At 45.4% G+C, this 9,704-nt stretch overlaps 2 pseudogenes; both read right to left on the bottom strand.

The window, feature by feature from the left end:
- Window positions 1-920: 920 nt before the first annotated feature.
- LOC146829828 (28S ribosomal RNA) lies at window positions 921-3,620 on the bottom strand (annotated as a pseudogene).
- Window positions 3,621-3,623: 3 nt separating this feature from the next.
- Window positions 3,624-4,705, bottom strand: LOC146829827 (28S ribosomal RNA; annotated as a pseudogene).
- Window positions 4,706-9,704: the final 4,999 nt, after the last annotated feature.

The following is a 9,704-nucleotide window of genomic DNA, read 5'->3' as shown; positions in this document are numbered from 1 at the left end:
ATGGCCCACCCGATGGAGCTCAAGCCCCTCACAGGGTCCCAGTTTCAGAACCCTAGCAAGGCCAAAGAGAGCCTTCCTGGGCTCTAGTGGTCCCCAGTCTCCAGCACCTGGACCCTCGGCTGGCTTTCAGGATGGGGGCTCCCGCACCCAGAGGCCCGCCAGACGTATCTCAAGCCCTGGGCCCGTCCCAGCTTCTGAACCCTAGCCATCCCAGGGAGAGACGTTCTGGGCCCCGATGAACCCCTGTCCCCAGTGCCCAGACCCTCGGCTGGCTTGCAGGATGGGGGATCCCGCACGCAAGGGCCTGCCAGACAGTGCTCAAGCCCCAGGTACATCCCAGCTTTCAAACCCTAGCCAGGCCGGGGGGAGCCTACCTGGGCCCCTATGAACCCCTTTCTCCAGTGCCCTGACCCTCAGCTGGCTTGCAGGACAGGGGGCTCACGCACCCTGGGGCTCGCCAGACAGAGCTCAAGCCCCAGGCCCGGTTCCAGCTTCCAAACCCTAGCCAGGTCGGGGAGAGCCGCCCCGGGCCCCAATGGACTCCCTGTCCCCAGCGCCCGGACTCTCGGCTGGAACCAAAGAAGGTTAAGCGCAGGCCATGTCCTCTCTCTGCCGGCCTGCCCGGGGAGCCAATTCTTCCCCTGGGCTGCTCACCTCCCTGTTTGACTTGTTTGGGAGCAGGCAGGTCCAGGCTATCTGGTCACCCTGCTGACCTGCAAGGGATGGTGGCCCCCATCCCCACACTCAAGTGGCACAGGGACGGCAGGGAGAGGCCCAATGCCGGAGGGCACATGGTGAAGGCGGTCTCCCGCAGGCCCGCATTGCCCCCTCTGCGTCCCTCCTACCATCCCAGCGGCAGAGAGACCTACCCCTGGGTTTGCTGGAGGAGGGCATCTGCAGGCACCAACGCATGGAAAGACAAAAGCTTGGTTCAGAGGATGACTTTCAATAGATCGCAGCGAGGTAGCTGCTCTGCTACTTATGAAACCCTGACCCAGAATCAGGTCATCTACAAATGATTTAGCACCGGGTGCCCCACAAACATGTGATGTACTAAGGGCGATGGAGGTGGTCCCCAAGCAAGCAGCTCTACGCACTGGCCCCCCGAGAGAGGCCAGCTATCCCAGGCCAACTGAGGCTCCACGGCACTGCAGTATCTTTATGGTTTAGGGGGATTCTGACTTAGAGGCATTCAGTCATAATCCCACAGATGGTAGCTTCGCCCCATTGGCTCCTCAGACAAGCACATACACCAAATGTCTGAACCTGCTATTCCTCTCGTACTGAGCAGGAACTATTACAACTCATCATCAGTAGGGCAAAACTAACCTGTCTCACCACGGTCTAAACCCAGCTCACGTTCTCTATTAGTGGGTGAACAATCCAACACTTGGTGAATTCTGCATCACGATGATAGGAAGAACCATCAACGAAGGATCAAAAAGCAACGTCGATATGAACGCTTGGTCTCCACAATCCAATTATTCCTGCGGTAATTTTTCTGACACCTCCTGCTTGAAACCCAAAAAGTCAGAAGGATCGTGAGGCCCCGCTTTCACAGTCTGTATTCATACTGAAAACTGAGATCAAATGAGCTTTTGCCCTTCTGCTCCATGGGAGGTTTCTGTCCTCCCAGAGCTTGCCTAAGGACACATGTGTTATCATTTGACAGGTGTACCGCCCCAGTCAAACTCCCCACCTGTCACTGTCCCCCCAGCGGGGGCCAGGTGCTTTTAAGCCAAAAGCAAGAGCCCCACGAGGCTCGCCCTCTCGCCTCACCGGGCAAGTGAAAAAAAAATAAGAGTAGTGGTATTTTACAGGCAGCCCGAGTGCCTCCCACTTATCCTACACCTCTCATGTCTCTTTACTGTGCCGGGCTAGAGTCAAGCTCAATGGGTACTTCTTTCCCCGCTGATTCCGCCAAGCAAGTTCCCTTAGCTGTGGTTTCGTTACATAGTAGGTAGGGACAGTGGGAATCTTGTTTATCCATTCATGCACATCACTAACTAGATGACGAGGCATTTGGCTATTTCTGTACCACCTCATGGTGGCTCAATCTGGGTTATTATGCTGCCCATCGGTATAAAAGCAGTTTTGCTTCCAACAATACAACATTAGTTCACTCCAGACTACAGCCACACTGAACGCTGTCCTCACTGGAACTGGGATCACGTATAGGCCAGAGATAGCACACCCTGCAGGACTATTCCAACAATTAAAAATTTTCTACAAACAGTCCTGAGAACTTAAAGTATGATTAACAGGACATCAATAATCAATGTGTGGTATGTGGTGATTTTGTGTATGTAATTATTTGAGACCTAGTCATCATTCAAGACATTTCAATAAAATTCACATCTATACTAAATCTTGTGTCAACTATGAACTATTATGTAACTGTATAACCACATTTAAATATTGATGAATCAACAGTTTAAAACAATATGTTTTATAAGGGTGAAGCGTGTGCTGCAAGAATGTGTACATCTCAGCATAATATATTGCATGCAATATTGGGGTATTCGGCTTCTTTGTCACATTCTGAGCGATACGTTTTAAGATAGAAGCCTTTATGCTTGTTGGAGACATGTTTTCTCAGCTCTTTAAAAGTTCCCAATATGTCTCCACACAAGTCACATTTATACTTTTCGTTTGGGTATTTCCAATATGTGACTATTTTGTGTAGTCACTTTTCTTTGTTATTAATTCTTTGCTGACCTCGTACAAACTTGGTTGTAACAATATCATTCTTGGCTGAGGATGCCACAAACTCGATGGTTTTGCTGAGGTCTACTGTTGTGTCTTCTTCTGCTACAGAGGGTGAACTAGGGCCTATATCATGATCTGAATCATTGTTCATTGTTGCATTGTTCGAAGCGGGTGCTGGTTTGTCAAATTTGGTGAGTAGGTTAATGATTTCTGGAAAAGACAGAACCTCCTTACGCCATCTTAACGGGGTTTTTAATCTCCAGGAACTACCCCATCTGGAATTGTGTTTGTTTGCTTCGCCATTTCCCACTATCACGCTCGCCGCCATGATAGAACCTTGTTTGACCTGTCTCTATAGAGTTCTCTACGCAGAGTCTAGTACTATAGAGGCAGTTACCAGCAAGACCACTGGGAGGTAAAGGCCACTACAACTGAGAATAGTTTAGGAGAGTCATAGTTACTCTCGCTTAAGAGAGTCATTCTTACTCCCACCGTTTACCCGCGCTTCATTGAATTTCTTCACTTTTACATTCAGAGCACTGGGCAGAAATCACATTGCGTCAACACCCACCTCGGGCCTTCGCAATGCTTTGTTTTTATTAAACAGTCAGATTCCCCTGGTCCGCACCAGTTCTAAGTCAGCTGCTAGGCTCCAACCAAGGCAGAATGCCAGCCCTGTGCCCCTGGGGAGGGGGCATGGAAGAGAGGTGACCTGCAGCTGGGGCGATCCACAGGAATGGCCCAGCTCACATCCAGAGTCGCTGCTGCTCCGAAGGGAGGCTCCTCACCCAGCCGCAATGCTCACCCAGCCACGCTTCGCACCCCAGCCCGACCGACCCAGCCCTTAGAGCCAATCCTTATACAGAAGTTACAGATCTGACTTGCCGACTTCCCTTACCTACATTGTTCCAACATGCCAGAGGCTGTTCACCTTGGAGACCTGGTGCAGATATGGGTGCAGCCCGGCGCGAGATTTATACCAAATCCCCCAGATTTTCAAGGACCAGCGAGAGCTTACTGGATGCGGCCACTCCCGGTTAGGGAATCTGAACCTGACTCCCTTTTGATCGGCCGAGAGCAACGGAGGCCATCGCCCGTCCCTTCTAACGGCACTCACCCATCTCTTAGGACCGACTGACCCATGTTCAACTTCTGTTCACATGGAACCCTCCTCCACTTCAGCCTTCAAAGTTCTCGTTTCTATATTCGCTACTACCACCAAGATCTGCACCTGTGGTGGCTCCACCCGGGCCCTTGCCCAGGCTTCTGTGCACACTGCAGCAGACCTCCTACTCATTGCATTGCTTAGCTCCCACGGCTCTTAGCGCCAGTCAGGTATGGGCCCTACGCTCCAGCGCCATCCATTTTCAGGGTCAGTGAATTCAGCAGGTGAGTTGTTACACATTCCTTAGCAGATTCTGACTTCCATGGGCACCGTCCTTCTGTCTTTATCAACCCACACCTTTTCTGGGGTCTAATGAGCATTGGCCTTGGACACCTTAACCCGGCATTTGGTTCATCCCGCAGCGCTAGTTCTGCTTACAAAAGGTGGCCCACTAGGCACTCTCATTCCATGCCCGGCTCCACGCCAGCAAGCCGGGCTTCTTACTCATCTAAAGTTTGGGAACAGGTTGACATCATTTCGGCCTCAAGACCTCTAATCATTCACTTTACCAGATAAAACTGGGTTCTCCGAGTTCCAGCTATTCTGAGGGAAACTTTGAAAGGAACCAACTGCTAGTCTACTGCCCCTATACCCAGGTCCGATGACTGATTTGCAAGTCAGAACCGCTGCGGACCTCCACCAGAGTTACCTCTGGCTTCGCCCTGCCCAGGCATAGTTCACCATCTTTCAGGTCCTATCACGCATGCTCATGCTCCACCTCCCTGACAGAGCAGGAAAGATGGGACGGTGGTGAGCCCGTCACTGGAAGCACAGCAGGAGATTTAAGGCATGCTGCACAGTGTGCAAGGCATTGCATTTGAGCTGCTCGGGCTTCATGAAAGCTCGAATTGTAAAATATCGGCCAACAAGAGAACTGAGATCAAGCCACCAACACTACCTGGTTACCCCCCCCTATAAGAAACTCAGGATTTGAGGCTGCAGGTTCTGTGTCGTGGGTTCACGTGCTTGGAACACACTCCCCTTGGAGATTAGGCAGTCCTCTGTCTACACCAAATTTAGCCAACTTCTGAAGACTTGGTTGTTTATACAGGCTTACCAGTAGTAAGGGCTTATGACATCTCATTACCTAGCACAAAGTGACCTCCCTGGTGATTGTGCGCTCTATAAATAGCCAATAACATAACATAACAGAACATGGACTGTCAGAGGGCTCAATTATCCCCAGCTCAATCACCTTAGCTACCTCAGGTCCAAAACCCACACAGACTGACCTGAGTAATAATCAGGCTTAGTGGCCTTTTGATCATACCAAAGCTTCATGTACTTTTGTTTCTTGCTTTGTGCACTTAAGATCTCAGGCTTAGATTGTGGAGCCAGGACTTCTTACCTTAGCCCCTGCTTTTGTCTCTCCCTTTTTGACTACTAGAAGGTGATTGTATGACTCTGACTGTGCCCTGCGTTCTGCTGACCAGATCCAGTGCCTGTGCTTTGATTAAATGTGCATGGCAATTAGGTATAACTACAGTTGGTACTGAGACCCTACCTGTACATCCCTAGTATAGAGAAGGGTATGTAGGTCTGAAGGCCCAGTCGATTTAATGCACTCAAGTGTGCACTGATGTGGCACCTGCTGCTATTTTAAAACCCAGCCTTGCTTTGCTAGGCTGCTTTTAAACTTAAATCATATGTACATTTTTCTTTTGAATTTTTAGGTAATTTAAAAAACTCAAATTTACTATTACATATATGTCACCCCACTTTTCTCCTCTGAGTGCTATAACTCTAAGCAAGGTCCTTATAACATATGTTTTATATGCCCTGGTGAAGAAAAAAACAGACAATGTTGATGTTCCGTATTGTAGAAAATGATCTCCATAGGCTAATATGGGAATACTTTATCACAGTGCAATTATTGACAGTGAACTAAAATATCATTCAAAGACTTAAAATGATAGAATAAATCCAACAATATGACACTATTAGATTTTCTATAACTATCACAGAAAATAGGTTTTAGAACTTTCTTTTCTGTGAGCCAAAATCCAGCCATCCAGGAGCCTCTCATGATTGGCCAGCTGCTGCCAGGCTGAGCCAAGCTGTCTTAATGAGGTCTGAAGTAGCTGACTAGAGACAATGGGTTTCCTGTGAGGGGAGAATTGCAAGCTAAAGAGCAAAAGGAAGTGTGAGGGTGAAGTATCCAAACTGGTCTTCAAAGAGAGAAGGAAAGGTTTGGGAAGTACAGGGTCACTCCCACATCCTGAACTCCCAGATACACATGAGCACCAGTAATTAGATTCACAGAGGGGCTGGGAAGGGTGTGTTAGGTATAGTTAGTCACACCAGTGGGTTTGCTTATCCATATATAACCCTCCGGGAGAGAGTTTCACCATTTTGGATTCTGGAAGAATAGCACTTTCTTGGGCACGAATATGCTGTACTTTGGAGGAAGTTGTCATACTTCTTGATGTCACCCTATACCCCAGTGGTCAGGGGTGCCTCCCTGCTTGTCTTACAGGAACATTTGCTTAATATAGGATAACTGCACAGCAAATAAGATCCCTCCTGGAATAGTCAAGAGAAGAAGGACTGCCATGTAGGAACCCTTGGTCTGCACCTTAAATGGAATGCTCTGATTAGGACTGCGCATGCTGAACACTTTTGAACTACCGTCTTAAGTATTAAGAAGAGATTATCTAATAGCAACAGGTACAAATGAGCTACAAGAGTTCCCTGCCTGACACAACAGAAGAACAAGGACTCCCCTGCTGGAACCCTGGCCTGCACCCAATAGATTGCACTCTGGATGACTGCACCTGCTGCACATTAGGAGCCACAGCCCTAAGGACTTTGCCTTGCCTCAAAAGTGGAAGGAGTCGACTCCCTGAAAGCAAAAGGTTTAAAGAGCTGCACATGAATTATCTCCATCAAGAATGACCCACCTGGAATGTGTTCAGTTGGCTTTTAAGTATTTTGCCAGGTAAATTTTTGGAAACGTAGCCCAAACATCCGACTACCACATCAGAGCTTCTAGACCCTTGGATTGGTGTTGTGGACACTTTAAACCCACAAGTGGGACTTCATGAAGAAGTTCCTGAAAATTGAAGCAACTTCTGTCAAAACTTCCATAAGATGACCAGGTGCATTGTGGGAGTTGTAGTCCCAGTGCCCAAGAGGAAAACCAGAGTATATGAACCCTTGGTTGGCGCTGTGAACCACTTTCCTGCATCAAGAAACATCTCTGGAATTAAGTGCAAATCAGAGATATTTCCTTCACACTGGAGTTCCCGTTGTGATGGTGTGTTAAACCCCCTAAGTACCTAGGTGTAACTATACAACATGTGGCTTTGGAAGTGGTGCGGTTAAATTATGGTTCGGCTATAGATAAACTTTCCGGACAGATAGCTTGCTGGACTGCATTGCCTTTGTCAATGGCGGGAGGCATTGCTGTAATTAAGGTGGCTGTGCTGCCCAGTTTATTTTTATCTTTTTTAAAAATTTCCCATCCCCTCACAGTAACATTTTTAAAACCCTTAGAGGGCTGCTGACTCAACTGATATGGGCCTGGTGACAGGCATGAGTAGGCTGGCAAACACTCATTCAAGCTTTCAAAAGGGGAGGGTTTGGGATATCTGATTTTTTGGTAGCACAGGCACATTACGCCTACTTTTGGTATCATCCAGATGCGTGCCTTCAACTTCTGAAACCGGAACACACACAGGGCCGACCTTACACACTTTCCATTATCCTTCCATGTGGACTTAGGAGAACCCCGGCTGAAATTCACACCCTATAAACCATGGCTTGTGCGTGGAAATACCTGCACAGGTAACTGTAAAAAAACATCACCGATACACCCACACATGCACCCACTCAGCAACCCATACAGCCACTTCAACACCAACTAACAGACTGATACAGAAATTCAGACAACCTAGTCAGTGACCCATACAATCACTCACTTATACAGACAGTCGAGCACCTCCTGAATCATAGTTACAGGTACTCATATACCCACTGATTCATCAATACACCTTTGTATATATATATTTAACACGCATAAACATTATAAAAACACTCACAGTCATTGATCATGTCACAAGTGATGTAATATGTGAGAACCTAAGTGCGGGGGTTCAGGGAGGGCGAGGTCAGTGGATCAGCGGTTCCTGTTGGGTGCATGGAAGAAGATTCTGTCATTGAGACAGAATCTGACTTTCACCCTTCCTCTCTGAACCCATGGAAATCAACTGCGGTCTATCCCAAGGATCATTGCTCAGCCCCAGGTTCTTCAACACCTACATGGCCCTCCTTGCTTCCATCGTCAGACAACAAACTGTATGATTGTTCAAGTGTGTTTATGGTTGTGTTGGTGAGGGAGTGCATGTATCAGTTATATATGTGTGAGCACCTGGGTATATGACAGGAAGTATATATGAGTGATGGGCTATGTTTACTATATAGGTGGCTGAGTAAATGTTAGAGTTTCTGTATGGGTAAGTGTGTGCTTGTGTCAGTGACTTTATAGGTGTGTGAGTACTTGTTATTATCTGTAAAAATAAGTGAGTGTGTGTAACTGTATGAGTGGGTAGGTGGCTGTGCGAGTAACTGTGTGGGTGAGTGAGTAGATGTGTGAATTGATTTGTGGGTGACTGGAACAGTTTGTGAGTGGCTGCATGTATGTATGAATGGATGTGTCAGTGGTTGTATGAGTGAGTGAGTGAGTGGGTCTATGAAGGCCTTTATGGGTGAGTGCGATATGAATCAGTGAGTGGCTGTGTAAGTAATGGTATGGATTTTGAGTAGATTATGAAAGGTTATTTGGGGGTGTGAGTGGATACATCAAAGATGATGTAGATGATGTCATCAGTGATTTCATTCAAGATGTCATCAGTTATGTCACTGACCATGTCATCAGTGAGGTAATATGTAACATCATAAGCCGCATATACGGGGTTTGAGTTATGTTTACCTCACTAAATATAACACCTGAATTTCTCTGGTTTATTTACTAGTGAAATGTCAGTCTAAATGCTAATTACTAACTATAACATCCCAGTAACCTTTTTTTTTCAGTGACATTTTAAGGTTTTTAAAAAACTATTGTGTAACTTTAATGTCTCTACTACTGATAGTTTTCAGTGTCATATATATTAATATTCTAAAATAGCATTTCATTATTAGAAGATACCTCTAATCTTTTTTTTTTATTGTTTGTTATGTTTTCTCTAAATTTTTAAAAACATTAAAGTGTTTTTTCTAATTAGTTAAAAATAAATATTTGTATGATTATGTGATAATATGGTGGTAATGTTACTTATTTGTAAGTTTTGGAGTTTTAGAAATATTTGATAGTGTTCTATTATTATTATTAGTTTTACTAAGTTTGTTATACTCTGATAAAGTTACATTAAAAAAGAGAACATTTGTGTTCGGTCTTTGGGAATATTTTCTCTGTTTTTTTTACTGTTTTCATGACAAGTAATTTATGTCAGGTTACTATTAGCAGTGTTAAATATATTATTGTGTTATTTTCTCAATACATTTTTTATAATTAGAATCATTTATGGGGAGTCATTTCTGAATCCATATATGGTTACAAGTGTAAAATACATATTTAGAAAAAAATAAGATTTTTTTTTAGGTAAAAGGTTTACTATTGAAAAAATAAATAGTAATAGTGTATCTGTTAAATATTTTTGAAGTTTACAACAGATTTTCGTGGACGTGGCTACCTCGAGCACCCCACAGGTTCACGACTGCATATTTTTTTATAGTTTTGAATACATTTAAAATGTTTTTTATGTAGATTTTAATGATAGTGAATTAGAACTAGTGTAGTGAAATCAATATGAAGATAACATAGTTCAAT

The sequence above is a fragment of the Triturus cristatus genome, chromosome 5_2 (assembly GCF_964204655.1).
Source record: "Triturus cristatus chromosome 5_2, aTriCri1.1, whole genome shotgun sequence".
Taxonomy (NCBI): domain Eukaryota; kingdom Metazoa; phylum Chordata; class Amphibia; order Caudata; family Salamandridae; genus Triturus; species Triturus cristatus.
Note: the sequence above shows the minus strand (reverse complement) of the source record. Positions and strands in the feature narration are given on the sequence as shown.